This window comes from Oncorhynchus mykiss, chromosome 22, assembly GCF_057628025.1.
Source record: "Oncorhynchus mykiss isolate SJ-2025 chromosome 22, ASM5762802v1, whole genome shotgun sequence".
NCBI lineage: Eukaryota > Metazoa > Chordata > Actinopteri > Salmoniformes > Salmonidae > Oncorhynchus > Oncorhynchus mykiss.
The window spans coordinates 49,160,413-49,176,257 of record NC_143043.1 but is presented as its reverse complement, the minus strand read 5'-3'; positions in this window follow the sequence as shown (position 1 = coordinate 49,176,257).

The window sequence follows — 15,845 nt, the reverse complement described above, 5'->3', positions numbered from 1 at the left end:
GCTGGTCATTTATGAACATTTGAACATCTTGGCCATGTTCTGTTATAATCTCCACCCCGCACAGCCATAAGAGGACTGGCCAACCCTCATAGCCTGTTTCCTCTCTAGGTTTCTTCCTAGGTTTTGGCCTTTCTAGGGAGGTTTTCCTAGCCACTGTGCTTCTACACCTGCATTGCTTGCTGTTTGGGGTTCTAGGCTGGGTTTCTGTACAGCACTTTAAGATATCAGCTGATGTAAGAAGGGTTTTGATTTGATTTTGATTTGATTTTGCACACAGGATGCTACTTGTGTGGTAATGAATGTTGCGGGAAAAGCCAACAGCGAGAATGACATTGACATACATGGTGAGACCAACGTACCGTAACATTAAATAGAAGGCTATCCTCTATGAATCTGGACTACATGTCAGAAAGTAAAACTTCAAATCAGCTACACCTGCTAATGTATCTATAGTATGACGTCTTAATTTGTTCAAGTTTATCTGCCATTTTGGTCCACATTCTGAACCTGATCTATGATGTGTGTGTGTGTGTGTGTGTGTGTGTGTGTGTGTGTGTGTGTGTGTGTGTGTGTGTGTGTGTGTGTGTGTGTTAATTTACACTATGTGTTTTGTCCCTTGAGTCTGCCCCAGTAAATGTGGTCAGAAACAGGTCCCAGAAAACTTGATTGTGGTGGTGAACAACTCTTTGGCTGTAACCTTTGAGGCTGTAACCCACCCTCTTCCTGCTATCACCTAGCTGAAGGTTTGAAATACAGCAGCGCAGGAGACCGCAGCCGACACTTCAACCTCAACGTACTGGGTATGAACAGTACCAATACTCTCACTACGTTACTGTCAGAGTGCTGCCAGGTCAGGGTTCATGCCAGAGCAGCTCTCTGATGCTGTTGAGTCTGAATGAATATGTGACTGAGCAGATCGATTCAGTCCTATATGCAAATTATTCAATGTTTTTTTTTTATTTGGATAAAAGTAGAGAATCGCTCACACAGCATAGTTCACACGCTCTTAAGAATTAGTCCCACTCACTATTTAAGGATTCACATTTGAGGCCATGTGCTAAACAGAGTGAGTAAGGTAGTGTAGTAAACACAGATTTCAAGACTAAAAGTGGTGGAAGTAGTAGCAAAAACACACTTTATCTAGTCGTGGACCTATATCCTAATCTGACTTTAGTGCAGGTCATGTTGTTCTTCACATTCTGTATACTTCTGGCCCTTCTTTGGACACTGTGTTAACTAACCTCCAGACGAGCTTCAATGCCATACAACTCTCCTTCCGTGGCCTCTAACTGCTCTTAAATGCAAGTAAAACTAAATGCATGCTTTCCAACTGATCGATGCCGCACCTGCCCGCGCGGCTAGCATCACTACTCTGGGCGGTTCTGACTTAGAATATGTGGACAACTACAAATACCTAGGTGTATGGTTAGACTGTAAACTCTCCTTCCAGACTCACATTAAGCATCTCCAATCCAAAATTAAATCTAGAATCGGCTTCTTACTTCGCAAACACAGCATCCTTCACTCATGCTCACCGATCCTTGTCTTCGGCGATGTCATTTACAAATTCGCCTCCAACACTCTACTCAGCAAATTGGATGCAGTCTATCACAGCGCCATCCGTTTTGTCACTCAAAGCCCCATATACTACCCAACCAATGTGACCTGTATGCGCTCGTTGGCTGGCCCTCGCTTCATATTCATCGCCGAACCCTCTGGCTCCAGGTCATCTATAAGTCTTTGCTAGGTAAAGCTCTGCCTTATCTCAGCTGACTGGTCACCATAGCAGCACCCACCCGTAGCACGCGCTCCAGCAGGTATATTTCACTGGTCACCCCCAAAGCCAATTCCTCTTTTGGCCGCCTTTCATTCCAGTTCTCTGCTGCCAATGACTGGAACTAACTGCAAAAATCACTGAAGCTGGAGACTCATATCTCCCTCACTAACTTTTTAAGCATCAGCTATCAGAGCAGCTTACAGATCATTGCACCTGTACATAGCCCATTTCTAAATTGTCCATCCAAATACCTCATCCCCATATTGTTATTTATTAAAAAATGCTGCTCCTTTGCACCCCAGTATCTCTACTTGTACATTCATCTTCTGCACATCTATCACTCCAGTGTTTATTTGCTAAATTGAAATTATTTCTCCACTACGGCCTATTTATTACCTTACCTTCCCAATCTTACTTCATTTGAACACACTGTATATAGACTTTTCTATTGTGTTATTGACTGTACGTTTGTTTATTCCATGTGTAACTCTGTGTTGTTGTATGTGTCGAACTACTTTGTTTCATCTTGGCCAGATCGCAGTTGTAAATGAGAACTTGTTCTCAACTGGCCTACCTTGTTAAATAAAGGTGAAATAAAAAATAAATAATAAAATAAACATTACCGTCTCTGGTAAACACACACTATGTCAAATAAAATCAAGTCACATATACAGGATATAGAAGATGTATAGGGTATAGTGAAATGTATACTTGCTATAACCATCCACCAGCAAAACCTTGCCAATTGGCTGGGTCAATATTGTCTAGATGCACATTCATGAAATTCAACAGATGACCTGAATCGCCCCCAGACACACCTGGCTAACTTGATTTGTCATGTAATCATCTAGTGAAGTGGAGTCTTTTGTTTAGACATGTAGCTAGCTAGCTAGTTAAACAGTTAACCTATTGGTGCTTTCAAGACAACTGGGAACTTGGAAATATACAAGGTCAAAACATGACATCAGTGATCCTCAGTTCGGAAAGTCGAAGTGCTAGAAAGAGGCAGGAATTCCCGTGTTGGAATTCTGAGTTAGGTGACCGTTCAAACCGATTTTTCCCAGTCTGAGCTCGTTTTTTTCAGAGTTCCCAGTTGTCTTGAAAGCACTGAAGTTGGAAGGCAGAGATTTCCGAGTTCTGAGTTCCCATTTGTTTTGAAATGGTCAATTATCCCAACCCATACCGATTGTCATAGCTAGCCACGATGCATGAATCTCCAGGTAGCTAAGCTAACCAACTATGTTCAATGTTAGCTAGATATCTAACATTAGGCTATAACTAGCAATGCAAATTTATTTCTGAGATGATTTGCTACACAGATCATACATGTAACATTTGCTAGCAAGCCAGCAATGAAAACGACTTTCTGACCAAATTAGAAACGTATACTATATGAAAATGTAGCTAGCTAGACCCATATAATGTACAATGGATGAGTTCTTCTCCCTCTCTGTCATGGATGCCATGGTTGCCATTAGTTTGAAGATGTAATCCGTAGACAGGTGTTTTATACAACAGCCTTCTGTGTTCTCTTTTTAAACCCCTCTGCATATTTGCAATCAAACGCTAGAATATTTCTTCTTAGCTATCATACTCTGCTTCCACCGGGCATCTCTGTCAACTTCTTCCATGACAAGAACACTGTTGATTGTCATTTCTTCGCCATCCTTTTCATCAGAAAACTCCACAATGTCTGGTTCAATTATTTTTTTTTACCGAAATCAGGGATTTCCTCATCGTCTGATTCATTTTTAGAATCAGAGCAGTCAACATGGCACAATCATCTTCCAGATACTGGAGAGCAGTAGCAACACATTTGCAGTTCTTCGTGATATCTTTCAAAAAAGCAGAGGTAGAAAGGATTATCTACACATACTGAACAGCTCATGTTATAGACAGACGCATGCTACATGGCAGACCAATCCAAACTCATCTCTAACCATCTCCAGCCCATCCAATTTCTCAGACAATCAAGGCGAGGTGGAATGTTACTTTTAATATCTCGTGGATATAGGACAGACACTTCAAAACCTTATTCCTTATGATTTATTATTTGACTGTCTTTTTTTGCCATTTATGAATGTATCAGGTATGAAGGCAAGACCCAGATGCAGACGTCGAATTAACAATGTTTTAATAATCTAACAGGGGCAGGCAAAAGACAGGTCAAGGCAGGCTGGGGTCAGTAAACAAGAGGTGGGTCAACGGTACTGGAAGGCAGGCAGGCTCAGCGTCAGGGTAGGCAGAGGTCAATAATCCAGGTGTGGGGCAAAGGTACATGTCAGCAGGCATGCTCAGGGTCAGAGCAGGCAGAGTGGTCAGGCAGCCAGGCTCAGAGTCAGGACAGGCAGGGGTCAAAACACTGGGAAAAGCAGGAGCTGAGACAAAAATGCTGGTTGACTTGACAAACAAGACGAACTGGCAACAGACAACACAGGTATAAATACACAGGGGATAATGGGGAAGTTGGGTAACACCTGGAGGGGGGTGGCGACAATTACAAAAACAGGTGAAACAGATTAGGGGCGCCACCTGGCGTCTTACCTGGGCAAATACTTTGTTGACAGGGGTGCCGGCAGTAGAAGTCGAAAATGAGGGCTCCAGGATAGTGGGGACCCAGCACCTCTCCTCTGGGCCATGACCCTCCCAGTCAACCAGGTACTGGAAACCACTTCCCCATGTTAGAACTCTCAGGAGGCATCTCACCGTGTACACCGGATGGCCATCGATGACACAGGGAGGAAGGGTGGGCCTGGAAACAGAAGAATAATAGTTTAATAATAGACACATGGAAAGTGGGGGGAATACGGAGGGTACAGGGTTACAAAAGACGAACAGAGTGGGGCTAATGACTAGAGATGGGAAACAGGCCGATGAAACGGGGGGAAAGTTTACGGGACTCCACCCGGAAGGACAGGTCCTGAGTGAAGAGCCATACCCTCTGCACAAGCCGATCGCGTAGAGCAGGGGTCCGGTGGCAATCCACTTGTCGCCTATACAGCCCAGTGCTCTAACATCCATGGGACTGGAAAGGGGCTGAGTGGGGATGTTCAGCTCGAAAGCCAGTGTGGCGTCCAAAAAGCTCTCATCGGCCAAAGAGTCAATGAGGACCCAGAGAGATTGGACTGTTTTCCCCACAGCAGAATGAGTAAGGGAAGCAGAAACATTCTCCATATGGCCCACCAGAGTACTCGCTCCTCCCGGTGAGCCTAGTCTAAAAATGACCAAATGTCCCACAATACATACAACTCCTTGTGTTAATTCTGTGTTGCCATTCCACTGGCGACAGCCCAGCTCTGCCTTGTTGCAGAGGCTCGGGAAACAGTGCCTCGTCCGTCTTCGACGACTCTTGAGGAAGGTTGGGAACACTCGGGTGCCGTCGGGGATTTCCGGGATGAGGTGGAATCAATGGACGTTCGAGCGCGAAATCGAATTTCCTCTCTTTCCGTCATTCCCGCAATCGTCCATCGATGAGGATAGTCAGGGAGTCAAGATCCGTGGGTAACTCCCGAGCAGCAAGCTCGTCCTTAACCTCCTCCGAGACGTCGTGCAGGAACACGTCGAACAGTGCTTACTGGTCCATGCACTCTCCGCTGCCAACGTGCAGTCGGCCACCCTGCGGGCGTCCTGCCGTAGCTGGATTAGCTTCCGGGCAGCTTCTCTCCCAGATAACGTGGACGGTAGCCATGCTCAGCGTCAGGGACAATCACAAAACAGGTGAAACTGATCAGTGTGTGACAGAATGTGTTATTCAATGTGTTTCTATGGGCTATGGTAGTAAAAGCCAAATTCACAATAAAATGATGAAATTGAATTGGAATTGTTTATCTTCAAACAATGCCCCCCACACCCGCACAAAGACTTAGATTTGTAATAATGAATGACACAACCCCCCCGTCACTAAATTACTAAAATGTGTAACAGTGAGTTGACTCATGCTCTTGTGATGAGGTAGTCCTGTCTGCGACTTTAAAATCAGTCTCACCCTCGGTCCAAGAGGGACTTTCCTTATGGACTATTGGGTAAGATGTTGTTTTTTTCACTCAGAATCCCGGGGTTCAGCTCCCACAGTCACGATTATTGACCTGTTCAGGGTGGACCTGTTTAGGGGAGGGTTGTACTGAAGCTGATACCTAATGGAAGTTGTACTCACACAAATGACAATAGAGTGGAATGTGGTCAGGTTCACTTTGAATGTTTATGCTGTATTGGGGCTTCATTAGGCCCCTGGAGTAAAGCATTCGTGCCTCGAACACCTTTAATTGCTAGAATTCCTTAGAGTTTTGTACGTCAGTCAGAGCACAGGTTGAGTTTTGCTGATGTAATATGAAATAACAATGTTCTAGATGAATGTGTGTGTGTGTTTATGTTTGTGTGTTCTTGTTTGACACCTTTAATTGGTAGAGTGGTATGTCATTATTTCAGAGCCATGCATGTTAGTGCTAACAGGTCCCTCTGGAATCTGAGACAATAACAAACTATACAGAAAATATGATTGCGTCAGAATACTGCAGGATGATGCCTGATAAATATTGTGTATCCCAATGATGTAACTGTCTCCCTCAACTTGAATAATTATTTCATGATTCAGGACATTTTGTCAAATGGAATGTTCCTATGGCATGCCATTAGTGCATACAGCATAAAGAGATGCCATATTACAAAGTGCCCAACAGTCAATTTTCATGTGCACTGGCAAAATGCCATATGCCAGGATGTGTTCTGTAGTTCAGCAAGGCCATCCTTCCAAATGTTATTTTGTTGTCTTGTCACGACTTCCGCCCAAAGTCGGTCCCTCTCCTTGTTCGGGCAGCGTTCGGCGGTCGACGTCACCGGCCTTCTAGCCACCGCCGATCCACTTTTAATTTGTTTTGTCTATGTCTTACACACCTTGTTTCGCTCACCCAATTGCCTGTTTAGTATTTAACCCTCTGTTCCACATGTTTTGGTGTGAGTGATTGTTTGTTGTATTTGTGGTCTGTATTGTGGGCTTGGATTTATCTTGTATTTTGATGACTTTGAGTAAAGTTACTTTTATTTACTCCTCTCTGCTGTCCTGTGCCTGACTCCTCTGCACCAGGTACACATAGACCCTTACAGCGACACTCATCTCTGCTGTCCTGTGCCTGACTCCTCTGCACCAGGTACACATAGACCCTTACAGCGACACTCATCTCTGCTGTCCTGTGCCTGACTCCTCTGCACCAGGTACACATAGACCCTTACAGCGACACTCATCTCTGCTGTCCTGTGCCTGACTCCTCTGCACCAGGTACACATAGACCCTTACAGCGACACTCATCTCTGCTGTCCTGTGCCTGACTCCTCTGCACCAGGTACACATAGACCCTTACAGCGACACTCATCTCTGCTGTCCTGTGCCTGACTCCTCTGCACCAGGTACACATAGACCCTTACAGCGACACTCATCTCTGCTGTCCTGTGCCTGACTCCTCTGCACCAGGTACACATAGACCCTTACATGTCTTGACTATTGGAAGTCTAACGAGCTTCAGTATGAGATTTTGCGTTTGAATGGCATTTTTCAAAAACACAACCCCTGTTTGGAGCTCCATCTAAATATTTGATTGCTTTGATAAGTGGTAAGTTGTCACCAGTTCCAAGCACCTTTATAGAACCTAAGGAAAAGGTCATTCATTGCACCATAAAGGTTCAATTAAAACCTTACGGTCATGGTTCTTTATCCCTTTAACTGTGTCTTCTTGAGAAACATGTTGAAAACATGTATCTTATATTCCTATCACTAACAACTCAAATAGGAATTTCAAATAGTTTTTTTCCTCAAGTTGATGTTTATTTTGGAAATATCCAAACTCTACCAGGCAGTTGAGAAGCCAAAAGAGGGTAATTTTTACTAATCTCAACAATAAGCCAAACATTAATTTAGGTCTGCTTCAATGGCTTATTTACAGTAGGTAAGCATTGTTATGATGAAATAGGCCAACCCTTTATCCTCCAGAACATGTCTGACTGGTTGCCGGTAAGAGCAAGAGCCAAAAGTCTCTCCCAGACAGCTTCTGTTCTCTACCAGGACAAGAGGGAGGTTAACCAGAAAGAACCATAGTGCCTGGGTACCACCAGCATGTTCCTGACCAGTGAACTTGACCACAAACAAGCCAATTACAGCTCTCCTCGTGGCAAGCAGCAACAATCAAACCATAAAAATCCTAAGTTTAAATTCTAAAGTCCTTCCTGTGAATGGGAAGAACACTTCCTAGGCTCATGTCCTGAGTTCATACAGCTCTCTGGTGAGAAGGTCAGGGATTGAATTTCAGTTAAAGGCCGCTGCTGGAGGTGGGGGCGAAAACACTCCAAAGGAATGCACCCTAAAAAAGACAAGCAACACCGGCAAGGAGTTACACCTCATAGTTCCACATGGAATCATACCGCAGGAGCACAGGAGAGTCCTTATGATCACAACCAACAAAGCCGAGATACCTTGAGCACTCACCATGAGAGATGTGGTCAGAGTCATCTTACATCATGGTGAGGAGGCAATGGAGACATACCGTTCTTGATGATTGCTCTGAAAGTTCCATCAGTCTTACTGCTGTTGCCTATTGCCTTGGGTTAGAGGGTGAACCATAGGTAATGAGCCTTTGCATTATATGTCACAATATACAGTACTACAAGTAAGCAGAGCTTCTGTCACTCATCATATCCCCTGAAGTAGACAGTGGCACCGGTATCAAGTCCACAATGCTTTCACAGCGGACAGTCTCTGCTTCACCGAGCACACTTCCCCTTTGACATGCTTCAGAGTAGGTACCCACACCTGAAGGAATTGCTGCTGCCACAGATCTACAGGGCACAGCCTCTATTAGGGTCTGACCATCCACCCTGTTGGTCCCCATCAAGCCAGTCAGTACTGGCCCTCTGTGAGGCCATGTCGCTGTTCACATCGTGCTTGGTTGGGCTGTGCAAGGTTGTGCTGTGCAGGTCACACCCTAGTGTTCAACTGCTCCTATCAGCACAAAGGTCAGATCTTGAATAATTGCCTACTACCATGACCAACCCGTGGCCCTTTCCTGCTCTGCATGCTCCTCTGGTTTAAACATGACACAGTGGCTTTAGGTGGCGATATCAAAATCATTCTTCACCAGGTGCAACTTCTCCCCTCCAACAAGTCACTCAGGTTCGTTTGGAATGAAAAGCAGAGCCGAGCACGAGCATGAGCTATTTCTAAATGATTTGGCTGCTGTACTCTGGGAGCTGATTTATTTAGAGGATGATTTAAATCATGATTTGCTCATGGAGGTGATGGACCATCATGCCCCTAAGAAAGAGTACAGTTGGTGCTTGTCCATCTCCATGGATTGATGAACTTGGTGAGGCTTTTTCTCAAAGAAATATGGAAAAAGTCTTAGCAGCCATGTCAAATTAGAAATGAATGAACAGAATATTACGTATTTATGCAGTTAAATTGAATCAAAAGAAGAAAAAACGTTATTTTACAACAATGCTTTTATTGATTGGGAAAATGATTCTAATAAGGTATGGAACACAGTTAAGGGCTTACTTGGTACATCTATCTCATCATGCCCATCTAGTGTGGAGGTTGATGGGAGAATAATAACAAAACCAGTTGATATTGCCAATCATTTTGCACATTTTTTTACAAAGGACATTTATTTACTGAGCAACAATGTAAACATACATTCTTCCAAACAAGCTATTGTTCAATTGATTGATTATCATATTATGAGCAACAAGATCTGCTCTTTTAGTCTGCAAATGGTGTCAGTGGAGGAGGTGTTAAACCTATTGAAGTCATTACCTGATGGTAATGTCACGCCCTGACCTGAGTATTCTTTGTTTTCTTTATATATTTTGATTAGGTCAGGGTGTGACGAGGGTAGTATGTGTGTTTTAGTCTCATCTAGGGGATTTGTAGGTTTATGGGATTGTTTACATTCTAGGTGTTCAGGTAGGTCAATGGTTGCCTAGATAGGTTCTCAATTAGAGGCAGGTGTTTATCGTTGTCTCTGATTGGGAACCATATTTAGGCAGCCATATTCCTTGGGTTATTTTGTGGGTTATTGTCTATGTGATATTGTATGTTTGCACTCAGTGTTTGTAGCGGTCACATTAGTTTTGTTGTTTTTTGTAAGTTTGTTTTCGTGTTCGTTCGTCTTACGTTAAAAGATGTATTCACATCACGCTGCGCTTTGGTCTCCTCACTACGACGATCATGACAGAATAACCCACCATAAAAGTACCAAGCAGCGTGATAAGGAGGAACAGCGCTTTGTGGGATATAGGACTCGGGACGAAATACTTGTCGGTAAAACCTCCTGGACCTGGGAGGAGGTAATGGCAGGGGACAAGAAAAAAGCCATGGAAGCAGGTGGAGAGAGCACAGGAGGAACGGCGAAGGTATGAGGAGGCAGCACGACAGCGTGGCTGGAAGCCCGAGAGGCAACCTTAAAAATGTATTGGGGGGTGGCACACAAGGGAGTATGGCGAAGCCAGGTAGGAGACCTGCGCCAACTTCCTGTGCTTACCGTGGAGAGAGAGGGCGTTGTACAGGGCAGGCACCGTGTTATGCTATGGAGTGCACGGTGTCCCCGGTGCGTGTGCATAGCCCGGTGCGGTACATTCCAGCTCCTCGTATCGGCCGGGCTAGAGTGAGCATCGAGCCAGGTGCCATGAAGCCAGCTTTACGCATCTGGTCTCCAGTGTGTCTCCTCGGGCCGGCGTACATGGCACCAGCCTCACGCATAGTGTCCCCGGTTCACCAGCACAGCCCAGTGCGGCCTATACCACCTCGCCGCACTGGTCGGGCTACGGGGAGCATTCAACCAGGTAAGGTTGGTCAGGCTCGGTGCACAAGAGCTCCAGTGCTTCCTTCTCGGTCCGTTCTATCCGGTGCCATCTCTACGCACCAGCCCTCCGGTGGCAGCCCCCCGCAACAGGCTTCCTGTGCGTCTCCAGAGCCCAGTACTCCATGCTTCTCGCACTCGCCATGAGGTACGTGTTCCCAGCCCGGTACCACCAGTGCTGGCACCACGCACCAGGCCTGTAGTGCGACTCGGCAGTCCAGTACGCCCTGTTCCTCCTCCCCGCACTCTCCCTGAGGTGTGTGTCCTCGGCCCAGTACCACCAGTGCTGGCATCACGCACCAGGCCACCCGTGCGCCTTCAGGGTCCAGCACTCCCTGTTCCTGCTCCTCGCACTCGCCCTGAGGTGCGTGTCCCCAGCCCGGTACCTCCAGTGCCGGCACCACGCACCAGGCCTTCAGTGCGCCTCGTCTGTCCTGAGCCGCCAGAGTCTCCCGTCTGTCCTGAGCTGCTAGAGTCACCCGTCTGTCCTGAGCTGCTAGAGTCTCCCGTCTGTCCTGAGCTGCTAGAGTCTCCCGTCTGTCCTGAGCTGCTAGAGTCTCCCGTCTGTCCTGAGCTGCTAGAGTCTCCCATCTGTCCTGAGCTGCTTGAGTCTCCCGTCTGTCCTGAGCTGCTAGAGTCTCCCGTCTGTCCTGAGCCGCTAGAGTCTCCCCTCTGTCCTGAGCTGCCAGAGCCGCCAGTCTGTCCTGAGCTGCCAGAGCTGCCAGTCGGTCCTGAGCCGTCAGAGCCGCCAGTCTGTCCTGAGCCGTAAGTCATCCAGGAGCTGTCAGAGCTGTCAGTCAGCCAGGAGCTGCCAGAGCCGTCAGTCACCAGGACCTGCCAGAGCCGTCAGTCAGCCAGGACCTGCCAGAGCCGTCAGTCAGCCAGGACCTGCCAGAGCCGTCAGTCAGCCAGGACCTGCCAGAGCCATCAGTCAGCCAGGAGCTGCCAGAGCCATCAGTCAGCCAGGACCTGCCAGAGCCGTCAGCCAGCCAGGAGCCGCCAGAGCCGTCAGTCAACCAGGAGCCGCCAGAGCCGTCAGTCAGCCAGCAGCCGCCAGAGCCGTCAGTCAGCCAGGACCAGCCAGAGCCGTCAGCCAGCCAGCAGCCGCCAGAGCCGTCAGTCAGCCAGGACCTGCCAGAGCCGTCAGCCAGCCAGGAGCTGCCAGAGCCGTCATCCAGCCAGGAGCTGCCAGAGCCGTCAGCCAGTCCGGAGCTGCCCCTCAGTCCGAAGCTGCCCCTCAGTCCTGAGCTACCCTTCAGTCCTGAGCTACCCCTCAGTCCGGAGCTGCCCCTCAGTCCGGAGTTGCCCCTCAGTACAGTGGGGCCCTTTAGTAGGGTTGCCAGTCCTAGGTTGGCGGCGAGGGTCGCCGTTCCTAGGAGGCCACAGAAGCGGACTAAGACTATGGTGGATTGGCGTCCACGTCCATCACCCGAGCCGTCGCCGTGAAAAAGGCCCACCCGGACCCTCCCCTTTAGATTAGGCTTTTGCGGCCGGAGTCCGCACCATTGTGTGGGGGTACTGTCACGCACTGACCGGAGTATTCTTTGTTTTCTTTATATATTTTGGTTAGGTCAGGGTGTGACGAGAGTAGTATGTGTGTTTTAGTCTCATCTAGGGTTTTGTAGGTTTATGGGGTTGTTTACGTTCTAGGTGTTTGTAGGTCTATGGTTGCCTAGATTGGTTCTCAATTAGAGGCAGGTGTTTATCGTTGTCTCTGATTGGGAACCATATTTAGGCAGCCATATTCCTTGGGTTATTTCATGGGTTATTGTCTATGGGATGTTGCATGTTTGCACTCAGTGTTTATAGCCGTCACGTTAGTTTTGTTGTTTTTTGTAAGTTTGTTTTCGTGTTCTTTCGTCTTACATTAAAATATGTATTCACATCACGCTGCGCTTTGGTCTCCTCACTACGACGATCATGACAGGTAAATCTACCGGTTATGGTCTAATGGAAAAAAAATTGCTTCGCTGTGCTGCTCTCCAGATTGCAGTTCCACTGAGATACATATTTAATTGGTCACTGGAAAAGGGAATGTTTGCAAATGTATGGAAGCATGCGAAACTGTGTCCTATTCCGAAAGACTGCAAAGAACCCATTACTCCTGCCAATAGTCGACCAATTAGTCTACTCCCTACACTCAGTAAGATATAGGAGGGTATTGTGAGTAGACAAATATGGGACTACATGGAAAAGAATGATCTGATTACAGCCAATCAGCATGCTTATCTCAAAAACCAATCCACTACCACTGCATTGGTTGACATTACTGACCAGTGGCTCAATGCTATGGATAATGGCACGTTTGTGGGTGTACTATTTTTAGATTTCAGTGCAGCATTTGATTTAGTGGATCATGAAATACTTTTGACAAAATTGATGCATTATGGTTTTAAGGAGGTAGCATTGAATTGGGTACAGTCATATCTAACTGACAGGAAACAGTCCACCTATATCAATGGTTCATTTTCTTCCCCTCATGTGTTAAACTGTGGAATACCGCAGGCCACTTCTTTATTTAATATGTACCAACGATCTTCCCTATGCCTTAGCTGAAACTCAAGCTAATATATTTGCAGATGATACTACAATTGGTAAGTGTTCATATTTTTATTACAACTGAACACTAAATAACAAAAAACAACACAGAGAATGAACGAAAACCGAAACAGTCCTGTCAGGTGCAGAAACACAAAACAGAAAATAACTACCCACAAAAACCCAGTGGGAAAAAGTTACCTAAGTATGGTTCCCTATCAGAGACAACGATATACTGCTGTCCCTGATTGAGAACCATACCTGGCCAAAACAAAGAAATAGAAAAAAGAACATAGAATGCCCACCCAAATCACACCCTGACCAAACCAAAATAGAGACATAAAAAGCTCTAAGGTCAGGGAGTGACAGCAAGACAATCGGTTCAACAGGTTTACAAGGAGATTTGGAGAATATTAGGGAGTGGGTTTGTGGGTTTGCCAAAACAAACTTGTTTTAAACACCAAGAAAACCAAAGTTGGTCTGTTCCACTAGGAAAAGGCCAAAACAGCATGGGATACAATTAAGTATGGAAGGAGTACAAATTAAAGAAGTGGCAGAAACCAAACTATTGGGAGTGCAGCTAGACAACTACTTATCATGGTCGTCTCATAACAAATTTATGTTAAAAAAAAATATTAAAACAGCATGCATAATCAGAAAGATAGATAACTATTTACCAGAAAAAAATCTTCAGCAAATAACACAAGCATTAATTGAGAGTCAGGTGAACTACTGTTCGGTGGTCTGGGGAAATGCATCATCAAGTGAAGTTAGGAGGCTGCAGAATGCACAGAACAAAGCAGCAAGGATTGTTTTAAGGTGGAGATATGGTTCTTCTGTTGCAGTCATGCGCAATGTTCTTGGTTGGTCATCAATCGATAAGATAATTCAAAAAAACATGCTTATTTTATTTCATAATATACATAATTTAAAACGGCCAAGTTCTATTCACAACGGTATTCAGTTGGTAAGAGACAGACATTCCGTAAATACTAGGAATAGAATGTCCACCATCTATGCCTTGTCCAGACAGAAAAGAGAAATAGGCAAAATAACATTTTGATTTAGAGCAATAAAGAAATTGAATAAATTAACTGAGAAAACAAGAAACCTTTCAATATATAAATGTAAACATTATTTTAAAACACAATACATAGAAATGTTGTGGGACTATAGTAGATGAAGAATATACATTTTTTAGATTGAGTATTTATTGGGTCATTATGTTAGTATATTATGTGTGTTTGTAATAGTGTGTTATGTGGAAATGTGTTCATATTATAAATTGTATTTTAATGTTTAAGGACTCTTGGAAGATTAGTCCCAACTAAAAGAGATCCAAATTAAATAAAATCAGGAGTCAGTCGAGCCTTTTATGTTGACAACGGTCTCACAAGTCTACCCACGAGGACTGAAGCAAAGTTGTTGGTGGACAGGCTGCTGCCTCTTTTCTGGGGGGTACGAGGTTAGGCAATGGGCCAATAACATACCTCTGTGGAACACCTTCCCCTAGAAGGTAGGTCAAAGAGCAGTGGGATATGGCTCTCCCAGACCACCATCGATCCACAATAACTAATTATGGACCTGAGCTGTTAGCCAGACACCCTCGGCTACGAACAAGGACCTGTCCAGAGAGAAGCCTTGAGGATAATTTACAGAGTACTGGCCAGCCAATATGATCCCTTAGGCTACATCCTCCCTTTCATTACTCAGCTAAAGGTTCTTGTACAGAAACTTTGGATCAGTAGGAGGGGCTGTGATGACCACGTATTACCTGATGGGCAGATGGAAGACGTGTGCAAGTCTGTTCTCAGACCTCTCCACCATAACCATGTCCAGATGCTATGTGCCCTCAAAGGCAGACAACCAGATGGCAGAAAGGGAACTGCGCACTTTCTGTGACTCAGAGCGAGCCAATTTGGCTGTAGCTTATCTCTGTACCCAGGACTCCCAAGGCCACAACTGTCTCCAAACAGGGTCATCTCACTCTCTCACCTGAGTTCATCCTGGCTCCTGATGAAGAGGACCCGATTAGGCACCTTCCTGTAGTGTGTAAGCCAACTCCACCTTATCCTCCAGTGACAAGGGGGGGGGGGGATCAGATCCTCATAGTGTTCCTACAGATGGCAATACTACCTCCGTAAGGAAGGATGCTGGAGAAGAGAAGCAGGTACAGGGAGTTGAAATTCAATTTGTAACGGACATGCAACAGGACAGGAACAGCGTCAAGAACTGGGTAACAAAAAGACAGAAAACAATCAATGCAGCAGTGGGGAACAGAGCTGGGGACCTGACAAATAAAGGGGAGGTAATAAACAGGTGTTTGAGTCCAGCTGAGTCCAATAAATCGCTGATGGGAGTGACAAGGGAAGGCAGGTGTATTGCATTTTCTAAAAGCGTGTACACCATAAACTTCCCTACTGTCAACTTTCCTACACGCTGGCCAGCTGACATGTGACGTGTCATCATGTGACCTGAGGTTGTGACATCACTGACATCCCCCAAACCAGTTAGTCTGTACAGTTATCCTACTTCCCATGTGAAATAGCCTTTGAGTGACCAAAACATCAACCATATTAAATTTTCCCCAATAAATTGCTCAGTTGAGTAAATATACCTTTTCTCTCATCTCTAACCATCAGTAAGGCTGAAGGACAGGTTAGGTGGTCACAGCAACATCCAATCCT